This window comes from Heterocephalus glaber, unplaced genomic scaffold (genome assembly GCF_053883595.1).
Source record: "Heterocephalus glaber isolate CG9 unplaced genomic scaffold, H.glaber_assembly_v1.0 deba00001452, whole genome shotgun sequence".
Taxonomy (NCBI): domain Eukaryota; kingdom Metazoa; phylum Chordata; class Mammalia; order Rodentia; family Bathyergidae; genus Heterocephalus; species Heterocephalus glaber.
This window is the reverse complement of record NW_028258302.1, coordinates 2,161,464-2,179,347: the sequence shown is the minus strand read 5'-3', so window position 1 is coordinate 2,179,347 and position 17,884 is coordinate 2,161,464. Positions and strand designations below refer to the sequence as shown.

General features: G+C 41.1%; 1 pseudogene; it reads right to left on the bottom strand.

Moving 5' to 3' along the window:
• Positions 1-532: 532 nt before the first annotated feature.
• On the bottom strand, positions 533-14,198 carry LOC101724910 (DNA sliding clamp PCNA pseudogene; annotated as a pseudogene).
• Between the last annotated feature and the right edge of the window lie 3,686 nt (positions 14,199-17,884).

Sequence of the window (17,884 nt, the reverse complement as noted above, 5' to 3'; positions counted from 1 at the left end):
TTCAGAGTGGCATCTGATCTCTCTCTCTCTCTCTCTCTCTCTCTCTCTCTCTCTCTCTCTCTCTCTCTCTCTCTCTCTCTCTCCAGAGATTTGGCAGGTGCTTTTATTAGTCACTCATTAGCTATTGCTTGTAGCAGGACACACTGGGAGCAGAGTCCTGCATTCCCCTTGCAGATTACAGCTACTGCCTGTCCAGTCTCCAGTGTATTCTGCTGCAGTATTTCTCCATGAGGAGAAACTTTTTGTTTAACTTTGTCTTGCAACCCACAGTGAGCTGCTTGCAGCCTCATGATCTGTGAGAAAGTGCACAGGGTCCCTTCCCTTCTTCGTGTTGTATCCTGTTTCTCCAGTTTCTCTGTATCTTTTAATTTTTTGTCAGATCCCTCCTAGCTCCTGGGGAACTAATTTTCCCTTTGTTTTTTTTTCCAAGTTGTTGTTTTCTAGACTCTAGACATCAATGTCAGAGAAGCTGAGTTGTTGTCATTCACCACTCCTCCATTTTCCTTGTATTTCAGTTCTGTTTTGTTGGGTTCTAGGAATACTTAAATCCTTCATCTTTGATCTTAGGAGCCAAGGTTAAGTACCTAAAATGTCCCATGCCAACAGTTTTATACTCTACAACAACAGGTACACTGGCAGACATGTTCAGTGATACTGTAAAAGAGTGGCTTTATAAAGAAATTCAGATACTTCAATGCAAGTTAGCAGAATTGATACTCTTCCGCCTTATCAGCATTACTTATGACAACATTATGTTTGCATTTTCAAGTTCTCCACTTGCATAAAATTTCACATATTTTTAAATTTTTTGCACAGGGTATTACAACAGCATCTCCAACATGACTGAGATCTCTATCCATGAAAATTCACCAGAAGGTATCTTTACAACTGTACTGTTGTTCAGGAATTCCAAGTTGTTCTACATCTAACTCTGTAACTTCATTTTATTGTCTGAAACTTTCTCCTGATTTGGTGTTTCTAATACTAGGACCAAAGTTTGCATTATCTGAAGCCCTTAGGGTAATGATGTCTTCATTGCCTGCACATTTTAGTATTTTGGTCATGCTGGCAAAGTTAACACCCACAACCAGGTTGCAGTTGCAGAGGTACATGCTGAAGCACTCAGAACACTGAGTACGTTACATCAACGAGACTCCAGACAAGGTTTCTGCCCCACGAGCTGGTGCCCCAGCAGGCCTGGCTGATGATATCCAGGAGTACCTCCAGCACTTTCTTCAGGATGGATCCAAGGACAAAGTGTGCCTGCAATGTGACGTCGGAGTCACAATGCGAACACACACTGGTGCTAAGGAGTAAAGCCTAGGTAGTTTAGGATTCACCAGACTCAAAGGGAATGGGCTAACACCACCCGCCCACTGCACCTGCAACAGTTTAATCACATCATTGTTCTATTCCATCCCCATGGCTATTTGACTTAGTTCAAGGGCAGGTAAAAATACCAGTCAGAGCAATGAAAGTTGAGATGACACTTGGACAGGTTCTGACAAAGATCACTCTACCTGCTTTTGCTTCTAAATTTCTGGAATTAATGAAACCACATGTAACCACAGACTAGATTGTTAGATGGTAAGGAATACTTAGGAAGACAGAATGGAAAGGTTAAAAAGAACCAAACCCTTGATTACATTACTGAGCAGCTAGGTCAAGCCATACTGGAAGCTGGTATACAGTAGTGACCTCTCTAGATCTCCATTTTTCATAAATCAAAGTTAATGTGGATAATCTTTAAGGATTCTGCCATCCAGAGTTTTTCCATTGTATGAGTCTCCGAAGGATAAATACACTCATAAAAATATAAATGCATTATACTTTGTCAGTAAGCACTAAGGAAAACATTGTCTATTTTGATGCCGCAAAAGATAACTGAAACAGAGAGAGATGCAGACAGTTTCAGAAACTGAAACTACCCTACCTCTACTCTCCCCTCCATACTTTAGCTACCTGTTCCTACCCTATGGGAATTGTTTCGGGTGGAAGATGGTGGTCTAGAAAGGAAGCGGGTAAGATGGTCCTGCTTTAGAAGCCTTGAGATGCAAGTCCCAAGATTATTGGTGCCCTTTGGCCTTCAACCTGTTGTTCAGATTTTAGCCTCTTCTACCCAAACTCTTTGACTTTGGTGCACCCTTAAGCTTACTCTTTTTCCTTATCCCTTTCCCCAGATCTGATCCCTGAATCCTAGATTTAACTTGCCAGCATCTCCAAAAGTATACAGGCCCAGCACTGGCCACCTTCAGTCAACTGGAAGTGGTGATATATTAGCCAGGTGATTCTAGAGCACAGATTAGTTTATCTGTAACAACAGGGCATAGAGGAAGGAGACCCAGGATGTCTATTTAGTGGAGGAGAGTCACTTAATAAAAGGGATTAAGTACTGCAGAAGCCTGAAGGTTTGAACAAATTGTTTGAAACACTGCACTAGTGATTTTGTGCAATGTACCTGGTTTCCTGGATACACAGCCATTTATAAATGATGTATTTGGACATACAATTGAAATCACCACTCTGACTTGAAAAGGCATTATCTGGATCCCTGACAGGTATTGTCCTGGGACTCAGGGACCCTGCTCTGAGGCCCTGGGCACCTCAGGAGGAGGTTATATGGAAAGAAGCACTGGTTGCTTTCCTGGAAATAGAGATTAAGAGCACGATGCTGGTTAAGTTCATTCTTTGTTTGGGCTTTGACAGATTCATGGGAAAAGACAGACCCTCAGTCCAGTTTGAATTGATTCATTGAACACTGTATGACCAGATAATCTTTACATACAGAGACAAAGTTCCCTTTCTGAAGGAGCTCAAGAGTTGGGGGAGGAAATTGACTCCATGAGGTCCCACCAGGGAATAGTACTCACCCCATACAACTTAAATGAAGAGACTTCAATGAAGGGATTGCCTACAGAGGTCTGGGTGGGAGAGAGAGGCATCCAGATAATCAACAGCAGTAGAAAACAATTAGCATCCCTAAGGATCCAGTAACAAGCAGAGAAAGCGGGGCTGGTTGAGAAGGACACCTACCAGGGCTACAGCCTGAGGAAGATTCAGCTTCTGGCCCAGGGGTGGCTCCAAGACAGGAGCGGTTGGGGAGCCGTACCTTGACCTGCTTACCAGCCTCCTGCAGAGGCCCATCACTAGCTGATCCAAGCACATAACCTGCTACAGGGAGTCTAGATGGTGCAGAGTGTAGAGATCATCTGTCAAGGGAAAGAAAAGCCAGAAGGTTGGAAAATAGACATAGAATAATTAGTCCATTCCACCTCATTTGCCATTCAGCTTCCATTTTTGCCCATCATTTATATGACAAAAATCTCATTGCAAGCACAGGAACACACAAGTGTAATCAACCATTGTGGCATCTTTCAAGTGTCCTACTGGGAACCAAATTTTAAGATTTGCCACTACCAGTAAATTTCCTATAACATAGTAGGAAAGAGAAAACAACAATTTAGCATAAAATAAGTGTGCCCTATTTTCAGGCCTGGCCTAAACCAACAGGACAAAGCAAACAGGCTGCTTTTAGCAAACAACAGCTGCTTCTCAGTAAATAGGGCAAATGGACTCAAAATAAAGTATATAACCTGCCCACCCCTGGCACTGAAAAGTCCAGTAATTGTGTACATGCCTGAGCAGACTGTCCTTGGGCATCCAAGTCATAAACATTTTACCCCAGATTCCTTAGCCCCTTCAATGCCAAAATAAGCCTAATTCCTTTCCTAGTTAATTGCTAATATCTCTCTCTCCTAGTGTGAGCCCACCCACTCACAGATGAAATCTCTCCCAGCTAGCTGCTCTCTCTCCCCCAATGTCAGCCCATCGATACATGGATGTAATAAACTTGGCTTTTCCCAGCTAGCTGATAGAATATCCTGATTTTAGTCTCCTGATTTTTAATCCCAGTTAACTAGAATAAACTTTCCTTTCAAAAGCCTATTTTTAATAAGTGGATTGTTTATAACACTCATCACTTGCCAGTGCTAATAATCATAGTTTCCTTCTTTTTTCACCCTCTCCAGGCTCACCTTATACTCTACTAAGCACCTCATGGGCAGGGACACTGGAACCTTCATCTCCAAATGGCTGAGCCCTTACCAGTTCTTTCTACACTAAGTTGCCAGCTCTCCATTGACCTTTGTTAATGGACATGGAAGTTCTCAAAAGTGACTACAAGAATTCCCTGGGTTCTGAACAGTCCTCTTACATGGCATAGAGCAACTCCATTTCCCCTGCTCATCCAATCCAGTGATCCCTCCTGTCCCTGTTGGTTCAGTAACATGAGAAATCTCAAAACAGCCAGGGAAGAGGCTCATCCTCCAGCTCCTCAGCGCTGTGGCCACGCCCCTCAGTGGGAATTTTCCTCCCTTAGGAATCAACACCCTACACCTGTCAGAACTGAGATCATGGAGCTGGAGAGCAAAGGTACTATTAACTAGAGCATTAGCTGTAATTGTCAGAAGGGCAGCTCGTATCTCTTCCCTTTGGTCCTGGCCCAGGTGTCCCTGCCAGGAAGAAAACACCCAATCCTGACAACAGGATTAGAGCATAAATGACATCCCACAGGTTGAGCTCTCCTCTTGGGGTGTCATCTCCTAGCCAGCCTGTGGGTCCTCCCTGCAGACACCTGAAGCCCTGTGTTGAAGATGACAGAGATGTTGTCACTCTTAATAACTGTATTTGTCTGTCTTTATCATACTATTTTAACCTTGCCTTGGCTAAGATGGCAACCATGAATTTTGGCATAGCCCTAACTTACACTCTCTCTGGTTAAGCTACTGGAGTGGTGAGATAGAAGCCTCTGGCTCTATAACCTAGACTTAAATATGATGATTTGAGGCCCACTGTCCAACAGCACTGTGCCTCAGAAGACCACTCCGGGGGCTGCTCTTCCTCTGTGCTATCCTTCTATGGTAGAGGGCAGAGGGGGGATGAGGAAGCCCCCAGAAGCCAGTTGGGTGGCCTGAACCTGCTCTGCATTGCTCCTGCTCCATCCAGATCCACTGCTATCCAGTTGTAACTTAACTGAAAAGCTTTCTGCTCCCTTACTTCTGTCTCCCACCAACCTCTTCTGCTCAGTTCTGTTAATCACAGTGACCCAGTTGCTGTTGGTCTCTCTGGAGGATTCTTACAATTTTCCTGGTGGCTATCCAGATCCATCAACCTCCTGATTCCTTTCGTAGAATCCTGAGAGAAGGAGAGAATAACCAGCTAGTTCACTGTTCTTGGCTGAGATAAGGGCACAGAGGGAGAGAGGAGACATGTATAGAGAACCTATAGTATGGTGTGGCAGGGGAATGGGCAGCATAGTAAGGCAGTTACATATGGCATGATTCCAATGTGTATGAAACTTCCAGGACAAGCAAATCCATAGACACAGTATTCAAATTAGTGGTTTCCAGGGGCTGTGAAGAGGCAGGAATGTAGAGTGACTGCTTAATGGGTATAGGGTTCTTAATGGGTTTGGGGAAAATGGAACTGTTCCATTGGTAATGGTTGCCTGACATTGTGAGTGCACTAAATTCCACTGAATTGTAAACTCTGAAATGGCTAAGATGACTAATTTTATGTTGTGTGAATTTTATCACAATGAAAAACAGGAATTAGATGTTATTGTGATTACGGTGAGAAGACACTCAGGGTTATGTCACTCTGGCAGTGACAGAGTTAAACAGAGCAGTAACAGAATCATTTGACCCTGAAGTACTTGGTGCAACTGTTCCCTCCCACACAGCAGGTGATGGGGATGAAGGAGAGTCCGGGAGACTGGACAGAGTACAGGCTGCTGATTCCAGAAAGGGATAAAGGCTGGCCAACTGGGCTATGCACCATTTCTGAATTTTCCTAATTGCTGTGGATTTTGTTGTTGTTGCTCATCCATTTATTTTCAATTCCCTGGCATTCTCTCACCTTTGTATTTGGAGCAAATACAAGTGGGAGGACTCCTTCCTTGTGGGTCTTAGTTATAGCTAGGGATCTTGTCTCCATGCCCTGCCCACATCCACATGAGGAATGATGCAGATCCCAAGAAGACCAGATGTCTTAGTTACTCTTCTCTCATTGCTGAAAAAAAATACCTAAAAGCCAAAGTTAAAGGGGGAAAGGTTTATTTGGCTTACAATTCGTAGAGGTTTTAGTCCATAATTGGCTGGCTCCAAGGCAGGATGTCAGAGGGGCAACAGTTTGTGGTGGTGGAAGACAGCAAAAGCAACAAGAGACCTTCACAGCATCTTTCTCCCTCTTTTATCTCATCCAGACTACTGGGATTAGGGCGGTGGCAAACCAATCACTCACATGTAGTAGTTTAGTAATCACACACCTTTAATCTCAACATCACACATTCCAGGTTCAGCCACCTCTGAAAAAGAAAGCCCCACCTCGTCCACATGAGGCTTTGGGGGGGGGGACATCTAAATACAAGCTATAACACCAAGTGAGAGGTTAGGTGAACTGGAAGTGGCAGCAGGCAGTCTGGAGCTATGTGGTTGCATGTCCTGGTACAGCTGTGCCTGGCAGCATCTTCACCAGACTGATCCTGGGCCAGCCACTGCCCAACCTCCTGTTCCGTTTTTTTTCTGAGCCTGGTTTACCAGTGCCCTTCACTTCTCAAGACACCTGATAGTCCAATAAATTCCTTGACTGCTTGCATTAGCCAGAGCTTGTTTCCGTTATCTGTTACCAGGACCCCACGTGCATTGATGTAGCCTTGCTACCTCCCTTTGAAATGAGGAGCATGGTGCATTTAATCAAATGCCTGTGGGCCTGCTACAAAACAGAATGCTGTCTGCACCTGATTCTTGTGCTTGCATGTGCATGTGTGTGTGTGTGTGTTTCAATTTCAACATTACAGGTGTGAAAACAAAATGCATTTCCATGCACTGAATTATTGTATCTATGGTGATGGGCAAAAAGAGCACTGCTCGAGCAATTAGACCAGGCTCTGATTGTTGTGCAACCTTGGACAAGTTAGTTCCTTCTCATTCCAGGCTGAGATGAATTGTGAGCCCTTCCGCAGTGCTTAAGATCCTGTGATTCAAGAAACACTAAATAAAAAACAATTTTTATTAGCACCATGTCTAGGAAAACAAACTGTTCTCTCACAAGGAGGCTCTGTGTGACTCTGTATCATACAACTAAGACAAATTCACTTGTCAGTCGTTACCTTATTAAATAATGTGCAGCCTTGTAGATAAGCAGCAAAATGTAACGCCAGCCACATCTCCTCCTGCTTTATGTCATCTGCAATATTAGCACTAAGGAGAGTTGTGCTTCCCTGGCACTTCCTGTATGCCACTGCTCTGAGAGTTTTGCATATTTTACCTCATTTGACCTTACAACAACCTCATGGAGAAAGTGCTATTATGATCTCATTTCACAGAAGAAATAGAGGCACAGGGAAGTTAGGTAACTTGCCCAAAGTCACACAGCTAATAGGTGACAAAACCAGTATTCAAATTCAAATTTTCTGGCTCCAGAATCCAACCACTTTCTGTGAGCATGCATGCATGCATGTGTGTGTGTAAATTCACATAACATAATTCATCATTTAGCCATCTTAAAGTGTGCAATTTAGTTTTTTTACACTGACAGAATCCGTGCTTTTAATGATACACTGCACTATCTAGCTATGTATATCATCAAATAAATAACTCAATTTACAGTCATATTTACAGGCTGGGAGGTGGTGAGAGAGCAATCATTGCTTTCATCTGTTCCCCTGCATCCAGTGGCAGCAATGTAAATTCCAAATGAAGGTTATAGAATCAAGGTGTGATCCCAGTTTGGAAAGCTTCTGGTTCTAGACCACTTTGGGCCTCCACAAAAGCAACATCTGAATCAAAAGAGAATCATCCATCACATTTCAGTGCTTTAGCGGTGGATCAATGCCGGGGAATCCCATACTTGCTCCAAAGGCTGGTCTACCGTCTAACGACATCCAGTCTCTGTAAGTCCTGACCTAGGTTCTCTTTCACAAACAAGAGCTTTCGCCTTTATCATGACTCAGGCAGAGAGGGGCAGGAGCTGAGAAAACTGGTCAACATTTCCTCTAAGATGATGCTTCCTGGCCTGGCTGTGTGTTGCCTGTGAAAATTATCACCACTGTTTCTAAGAAGTTCCAGTGTCTGCCACTTCCCCAGCAGTGATGGGGCACCTGTTTTGTATCAGCTTGGTGGGTAGCATTGGGCAAGCAGCTCTCAGCCTGGCTAGGGAGGAAGTCATTGATGCAGCTCTTCCAAATACAATCTTCCCTCTCACTGGTCCTGATATTCCATGTGACCTGTGAGAGCTGGAGTGGTGCTTAGATTTGGGGCACATGTACCTCAAGACTTCTCTCCCAGATATGTCTCACCCTCCATATCCTCCCTTAAATCACCACTGCCTGATCTCCCATGCCAGGTACACATATTCTTTCCAGAACAACTGAAATTGATTCTGAGAATATTTTGGGCCCTAAAATTCTATGGCTCAAACATGAATGTATTTCTCAGTTCAGTATCGCCTGAGTTTGTCTATCCTGTGCCAAGCATGGAGACACCCAGGAGACTGAGACCCCTGCTGACCCAGGCCCTGCCCCCTGGATGCTCTTGATAGGGCTGAGACAGACAACAAACCAATAGCATCAACACAACAGGAGGAACCTGAGGTGCAGGGATCACTTTACACACTGGGCATCCCTCTGGGCCACTTCCACTTTCTCTTTTCCAGGATTAGTGATTTCTTCGCCTTCTTTTCAGGGCTTCTATTTCCTGATGATCAAACAACCACGTAATAAGCTCTGTCAAGTTCTCAACTCACGCATCTACCTGCCTTCTGGGTTCAGATGCAGAGTTCGCAGTCTGCCCAGCTCCACCCCCGTTCTAAATCGTGCATGTGAACGTCTCTCTGCCAAAGGGCCATTTTAATGAGGAACTTGGTTCAGGCTTCAGCTACAGAACATTAATATTCATGGTTAGTATTTTTTAAAAACCTTTATTTCCATCTTTTGTTTCTGTTGAAGGAGGGGAGTCTTCAAATGGCCAGAAATTCCCAATTCCTGTTTATTCTATCCAGGCCTCTATTTTCAGTGTATTTTCTTTTTGGCTCCATTATTTCATCAGGGTTGGCAAGGAAACTTAGTTCTGTTCCTGTCCAAGTGTTAAATGGATGCTCATGTGTCTCTTTGCCACATTGGTATAATTAATTTTATTGCAAATAGGATTTTTCTTTTTTTCCCCTCTGCATGCAAATGTGGTACCCTTTCAGTGTTTGCATAATAGCAGTAATTCTTTCATTTGTACAAAAGGACATGTATTATTTTGGCAGATAGAGGAGCTCTGATGGGGAGATTATTACATTTCCAAAAGCAAAGAGAATAAATCAGAATTTATCCAGATGCTGACTAAACCTCCCCCTCCCCAAGTCCCACTCATCAAGAGCCAAGCATCTAACACACTACCCTTTCCTCCCAGACAGCAAGCCTGGTGGGACAGTAGGACTATGCAAGCTCTTCTCCACCTCCTGCTCTTCTTGGCCCCACCCTCTGGCTTCTGGGTTGTCTGAGGGGGGCACCAGTGTGAGAATGGAAGTTGGAAGAAGAGAGGCTGTATTCTCTTCCCCTGCCCCAGCCCAGCAGTGCCACAGACCAGACTGCAGCCGAGCTCCTCCCGGGCCATAGCTCTGTCCTACAGCCCCCTCCCATTAGCTGGGGTCTCACTGGACTCTGGAAACTCCTTCCCTTTGCTGTCTCAGGATAGGCCCTGGAGCTTCAGTACCCCTTACCTAAATTTGCCCAAATCTATGTAAATAATCCTTGTGCCAAACCCCTTTCGTTGTGGCTCTTTCCTCTCAGGACACTGGGAGAAACATCATATTTCTAGCATTTCACTTGGTTTACTATGTCCCTCACCCTACCAAAAAGAAAAATCCATAGCACTGGGAAAGAAGTAAGGAAGCCCCAGTCCATGGGGTTGTAGATCCCTTGACCTGTCCCCACAAAGTTTTTAAAAATTCCACACAGCTGGAGAGACACTTGCCCTCACCACATCTTGCTTCCCTGTAGCCAGGTCAGTGACCAACATCCGTTGGTTTTGCATTTCTGATCACAGCTCCCTGATTGCCCTTGAAGAGCCACCTCCTCTATGCCCATCCTCAGCTCAGGAGTTGAAGCTCCCTAGCCTGGCCCCTCAGAGCCTCACCTCCCTTAGGCGGAAAGGATTGCTTCAGGGAAGGACAAGTGATCAAAGCTGCAAATCAGATGAAATTCTGGGACTTTGGCTGAAGCATCTAGGGAGAGGCAGTGCCCTGGGAACTGAATAATCATGGAAGAGCCTAGAAATGAAAAGAGGAAAACTGGGGTCTGAGCACATCATTTGAATCCTGGACCAAGCCCAGTCTTGCTTTTGCAATTACATGAGTAAAATTTCTGTTTTTGTAAATTTGCTTAATCTGCGCTTCTGTCCCTGAAAGAACTCTGGTTCATACACTGAGGACAGAAGCTCTTTATTCACTGTGACCATCACAGCCTGGATATGGGGGAGGCAGAGAAGAGAACAGAATTTAATACCTCTGGACCATCAATTGTGCACTCTAGAACAGAGCACATGCAAATGTAGGTTAATTTATTTAATTCTCAAAATAACTTTATTCAGCTAAGTTGAGGATGTTGCCAAGTGCTACTCAATTAGCACATGGCAGAGTTAAGTTCAAACCACGGACAATCTGCTTGCAAAGTTAGACTTGCTCCCCTCGGAGACGGTGTGTTAGCATCATGTTTTCACCAGCTTCCTTCCCACTGTTACCATCACCATCGTCTCTGGGAAGCTCACTGGTGATCTGGACCAAAAGAGTAAGAAACTGAGTTTTGTAGCTACCAGAAAACACACACTTTATACAAGCATAGGAGTGTTGTTTACACTACAAGAAGCAGGGAGTGATCAGGAGCAATGAACAGGAACAGTTACCATGCTGAGAAATCTGACCCCATTTGGGGTTCTAGAAGAACTGAGACTTAGAGGAGGGAATCCAGAGACAGGAAAGAGAGCAAAGGCATCCAGCATAAGAATACCAGGTCATAAAAAGATCCAGTTTGCGTATTTACAAACTCACTGAGTTCTGCTAATCCTCCTAAGTTCTGTCTTTGGCTCCCTTCCCAGTTTCCTCCTGATGTCTCTGCTTGGCAATAAGAAGCTCAGAAAGCTGATAAATCCCCAGGCTCCTGCTTACCTCAGTGCTTGGCACAATCCTTTTAAAATTCAGGGCAGAGAGGGCCAAGCTAGCCATCCTTCCAATGTGGTCACCCCTATCCTGCAGTTCACCTTGAAGGCCCAGGGAACAGTGAACCTGTAACCATGCTGGCTGGTGTTAAAGATGGAACTAGCCGCCTCACAATAGGTCCTCAAAGTCCAGCGCATCTAGGCTCCTGTCCAGCTCTGAAGAAAGAGGCGTCATATGTTCCAACACTTACACTGGTTCCAAATATGGTGTGAATCGAGCCCTGGAGACACAACCCTTTTTCTTTCTTCCTCAGAAACCTTGCTCCTGGCCTCCCCCTTCCCTTGAAGTTATCTCATTCAAGACAAGCTTTCCCACGTGCATCAGCAAAGCCTTGCTGTATGCAACATACTTCCTCCCTACATCCATCACCAAAAGGTGTCAGTCGTGCTGATGCTAAAGCAGGCAGACAGACCAACCCCACCACCACTCCTAGTCAGTGTGTCTGCCAAGTCAAACACACAGAAATGCAGCACACTATTTTTAAAAGCAAGTTAAATAAGGTGACTTTAAAGTGGAGTCCTCTGGGATTGTAGTGAGTCCCTAGGTTTTTGGTTTTCTGAGCTCAAGGGACCAAGCAGGTTAGCTTTAATTGCTTAACTAGGGCACTTAGGCCACCGAAACCTTGTCCAACAGGACAGTATTTATAGGGTCCACATCATCCCACAGTTTAACTGTTCGCAGGTTGAGATCATCCTCCAGATTGTTGAGACATTTTTTTTTAACGCAGGGGAAGAAACAAATTGTCTCTTCATTAATAGAAACTACTGATAAAAATGCAAGAGTAAAATAATGTTGAGATGATAACTTTTCAGTGGTATAAAGGGCAGGAATTTAATAGTCTCTCCTGGCCAGATTTTTTATTCTTAGCTACGGAAAATTTGAAGGTGATATTTTGACCACTGGAGGCTGGTGCAAATTTGATTAAAATTACTAGTCTGGAAAACTCAGTTGAACCAAATTTCCTTCCTAAAACATATTACTGTGGTTTGATATAACTTTATTGTTCACGTGGCAGAGACTGATGTGGTTTTCAGCATTTGGACTATACATTATATGTTGTAAAAGAGTACATTTATTTTGCTATTTTTCCAGCTGTGTCATAACCTCATGATTTGGTTGTTTTTATCAAAGCTAGTTGACACATATACTTGTGATTTAATTATAATGGTAAAAATAGGCACTTAAAAAGTACCAGGTGTTGTGTATAAGCACTTTAGATACATCATATCATTCAGTCCTCCTTATTCTATCAGTTTCTATTATTGCCATCACATTAAAGATGAAAATGAGGCTTAAAAGGCTGTGTACCCTGCCCAAAGCCATACAAATAGCAATCAGGGAAACTGAGACATGAAGCCAAGACTGAGTGGTTCCCACATAATCTCTTAAATGTGAAATTTCTGGTAACATCCTTATTTCTGCTTAGTAAAAATGTTACTCCCTACCTCTATAACCTAGTGTTTCTATTACCTTTAAACCCTTTTAACCTTTATTTTATACAAATGTGAGTTCTCAAATTAGGGACTGATTTTTTTTCACTCAATTTGGATCTTATTAATTGGGAATTTAACCAGTTTATGAGTATAATTCACCTCTATCTCTGTCAATATCTTTTATGCAAATGTAACACTTTCTTGGCATTTTCCTTTTGTCACTTTTGTGTGTGTTTTCATTTGTTTCCCACTCCAGAAACTTGGAATGTATATAATCTTTTTTTGTCCACAACTCAATGACAAATTGACTTATATGAACTACCCTCTGATACAGTAATTACCAGTTTTCCCAATCAGTATTTCTAACATATCCACCCCTCTCCAGACATTGCTTTGGAAATTTTCTCCTTACATTATTAGTATTAACATTATGAACTTGTTAGGCTTTTTTAAAAGGAAGTAAAGCTGTACTATTTTCCAATTTTGTCAGATGAACATTCAGAATGTTTTTTCTGTACTTGTCCTGCCCACAGTGACAAAGCACTTTTATTTAACATATCTTTGGCTTAACAACATCCATTTTTATAATATTATATAACAAAAACAAAACAGTATTTATTTACACTGAATATTTTGTATGCACTTTGACAGTTTAAAACTGCATAAAATGAAAATTTTAGATCTATCTTATAAATTTATTTTGGATTTAGGTTTATTGCCCCATTTATAACAATTTTAGACTTCACGTTCTTAACTAGTTTCAACCAGCAAATCTTTCATATAATTATCTCCCTATTCTAATTTTTCTGGTGGCTGCAGTAAATCATTCAGCAAACTTTTCAGAGAAGGTCCTTGGTCTATACACTTTATTAACCCCTTGGTATGTGAGAATGTCTTCCAGCTGCCTTCATACACAAACACTAACTTGGCAGGGGATATAATTCTTGGCTCAAAATTATTTTCCCTTTAAGCTCTATGGATGTTGTTCCATTGTTTTCTGAAATTTAGAATTGTAAGAGAAAAAAATCTGAGGTCAGTCTGTCTTTTGCCCCTTTATAGGTAACCTGCTTTCTCTGTCTGGATACTTGTGAGATTTTCTTTATCCTTGAAATTTTAAAAAGTCACAAGGATATGTCTAGGTCTGTTTTTCTTCTTATTACATTTTAAAGGTACCCCGTGAGCCTTCTTCATTTGCAGGCCTACTTTGTTTTTCAACTCTGGAAAGTTTTCTTCAATTAGTTCCATAATTATTGTTTCAGCTTCATTTGCTTTGTCCCCTGTTTCAGGGGCCCCTATTACATGTAGAATGTATCTCCTGGACAGGGCCGCTACATCTTTTTCTCTTCTCATCTTAATTTCTTTGGCCTCTTCCTCTGCATTCTGTAACAATTTCTCTTGTCCATCCACTTCAGGAATTTTATTTTGTAACCATCCCTTCTTATGGGTTTCCTTTAAATGAAAGGCCATAATCTCTTCCATGTGGTCACACACCACCTGCTTTATCATTAAGCCCAGATGGGTAATGAACTCTCTTATAATATGGCAAATACTTTCTAGAAGATTGCTGTAAACCAGCATATCAGTACCAAGAGGAGGCATTTTCTCACTTACTCATCTTGATTCCTTTCATCTGAACTGCAGTCCTATAACCTTTTCAATCGCTTTTTGCAATAGAGTCCATAAACAGTCTTCCAAAGCATCAAAGTTGAAGAACCCTGCTGGAATATTTTTTAACTTAAATAGAATGTTAACACTGTAAAATAACTATAAATGAATAAATTGGTTAACAACCAACAGAGAAAAAAAGAATAACCCTAAAAAATAATTTCCTAATTTAATAAAAAGACAAAAGGTCTGGGGAAAACATAAGAAAAATATCAGTAAAGAGAAAAAACACAAAAGAAAGTAGTTTATCAGTAATCACAATAAATGTAATCAGACTAAATATACCTACTACAAAACATAGGTTAACATGTTGGATGGAATTTCAGTATTCACTTGCTGAATGTGGACATACATACATGCTGAAGACAGACTGAAAGCAAATCCAAACAGGAAAATTGAGAATAAAAAGATAGAATATATTTTCTCATATATATACTAATTCAAATAAAGCAAGTAAGGTAATATTAATTTAATTTTTAAAAGCTGATAAGAATTAAGACAGACATTACATAACAACAATGGAAATACTTTACTAGGAAGATATTAAAAGCATGAATTATGCTTCTAAAAACATGGTCTCAAAATATGTAAAATTTCAAGGAAAATGAGTAAAACTCTAAGTAGAGTCCAAGCTACTTTAATCAGTTCTACCAGAAATGGATAAGTCAAGCAGATAAAAAAAATTAGTAAGACTAGAGTAAATCTGAAGAACAAAATTTTAAATCATGGTATAATACAGAATTTTTCAAAAAATTTTAGTATGGTCCCTTTGAGAGATATATCTTATATTAAAATCTACTATCCAAATGTGTGTGCGTGCACACACACACACAAACACACACATATACTTGGATAGATTGACAGCTGGATATATAAGAATATTTAACAAATACCTTTGAGTAGTGCTCTGATACTGCTTGAGTATTACTTATTTTATTCCAGTTTTTTAAAAACCATGAGTTACCACAAAATAAATTGATTTCAGTTTACAAAATACTGATTTTACAAATATACACTGATGTGCATTCAACAAGTAAAAGTTATACATTCTTTTCAATCCAAAATGAATAGCATACACAATGGTGAAACCACAGACACTTTCTCAATAAGGTTAGCAATACACAAAGATGCTTATTATCAATAATTCTACTTCACATTGGATTGGAGGCCAAAGTCAATGCATAATGAGACAAAAGGTTTGAAAGATTAAATATAACAAATTTCAGCTGATTTATTATCTGCATAAATAAGAGACTTCACAGACAGAATTTATGACTAATAAGAGAGGTCAACAGGTTCTGAACATGAGCACAATAAACATTAATAGTTTCTCTAAAGACTAGTAATAATCAACTAGAAGATGGGATAGAGAAAAGTTATTCATTATGGCAATAAAAATGTAAAACACTGAGGAATTAATCTAACATAAAATATGCACAGCCTTTATGGAGACCATTACAAAACACTACAGTCTTTTATAAAAAAGACTGGAGGCCCAGGGATTTAGCTCAGTGGTACTGCTGCCTGCCTCGCAAGTGCAAGGTCCTGAGTTCAATCCCCGGTAATACAAAAAAAAAAAAAGATTGGAATAGCTGAAAAGGCATTACATGTTCAAGGACAATGGAAAGTTGACATGATGAAGGTTGTTATTCTCTCCAAAACAATGTAAATTGGATGTAATTCCAATTAAAATCTCAACAGAAAAAGCTGATCCTGAAATTAATTTGGAAAAGCAGAAAGAATTGAACAAATACAATTTTGAAAAAGAAAGTTGGGAGACTTGCTTGCCAGATGCTAGGTTTATTTTGAGACAGTGTGCAACCTGCTCAGGGATGGACAAACACGTCATTGGTGCAGGACAGAGTGTAGAAACAGACTGATATGAAGACCCAATACAAGACAGAGCCCCATTATAATCAGCACAGAAAGGAATAGGTTCTTTATTCATTTATGCTGTGACACATACAAAAAGAAAGTTATAAATTCAATCCTTCACTCGCATTATATAAAATAAGTCCCAGGTAGATTACAGATTGAATATAAAATTTTAAACTTCAAAAGAAAGTATAGAAAGAATATAGTTGTAGAAACTTGCTGTGTTGCCCAGTATCTTAGTTACTTTTCTCATTGCTGAGACAAACTACCTGACACTCCAAGTTAAAGGACGAAAGGTTTACTTAGCTCACAGTGTGTAGAGGTTTCAGTCCATAGTCAGCTGGCTCCAAGGCAGGGTGGCAGGGTAGAAGGGAATCACAGAGAAGAAATAGTCCACAGCAAGCAGTCCGGCAAGAGCACATTAGCTCTCTTTCTGTCCCTTATATTTTAGGCAGGCTACCTGCCCTCGGGTGGACGTAGCACTCACACCGTTAATCCTAGCCAGAATTATCCCAAACCAATAAGTGGACTGATTTAGTAATCACACATGCTTGATCCCAGCACCACACACTCTAGATCCAGCCACCTCTGAAAAGCCCCACTTCATGACTGCGTGAGGCTTTGGGGGGACATCTAGACACAGGCTATAACATGCAGGCTGGTCTCGAATTCCTGGGTTTAAGCAATCTTACTGTCTCAGCTTCCCAAGTAGAGAAGTAAATATTGCTTTAAAAAGAGAGTTGCATAAATAAGAAGCAAAAGGTATTGACTATAAAAGATTGATATATTTATCATTATAATTAATCTATGTCCAATTAAAATTATCATGAACAAAGTTAAAGACAAGATTCAGAGAAGGAATATGTGTGATGCACACAACTGATAAAAGATTAATGTCTAACATACACACAGAATTTCTACAATTTGACAAGAAAAAATCATAATACAATATGAAAATGAACAACCATACAATTCTACTATTCCCCTTCTGTGTATATTACCAAAGGAAAAGAAGTCAGCATGTCAAGATATGATTCATCTCCATGTTTGTTACTGCACTATTAACAATAGCTAAAGTATTGACTCAGCCTAGCTAAATGCCCACCAACAGATGAATGGAAAAGAAAGTACAGACTATATACACAATGAAATATTATTCATCCACAAAAAGCATGATATCCTATTATTTGCAGTAAAATGAATGGACCTGGAGCTTATTATGCTAAGTGAAATAAGTCAGACACAGAAAGACAAATATGGCATGTTCTTTTTCACTTGTGGATGTTAAAAATGTCAATCTGAGTGTAAAATAGTATCTATTAGAGGCTGGGAACAGTCAAAGAGAGTGAGAGAAGAAAGGTTGGATAATGATTATCAAAACAGAAGTTGTATTAGCCAGATCTGTCACTGTGGCACAATGTCTGAGATAAGCAACTTAAAAAAGACTTATTTTATCTCACAGTTTTAGAGGTTTCAGTCCATGGTCAGCTGCCTCCCTTACTTTTAGGCCTGCGGCATGGCAGAAAGGCTCAGCGGAGGAAAGCTGCTCAACTCATGATAGCCAGGAAGCAAAGAAAGTAGGCTGGAAGAGCCTGAGAGGTAGGAGCCAGGGACAAGATATAATGTACAAGATCCCAACCCCATGACATACT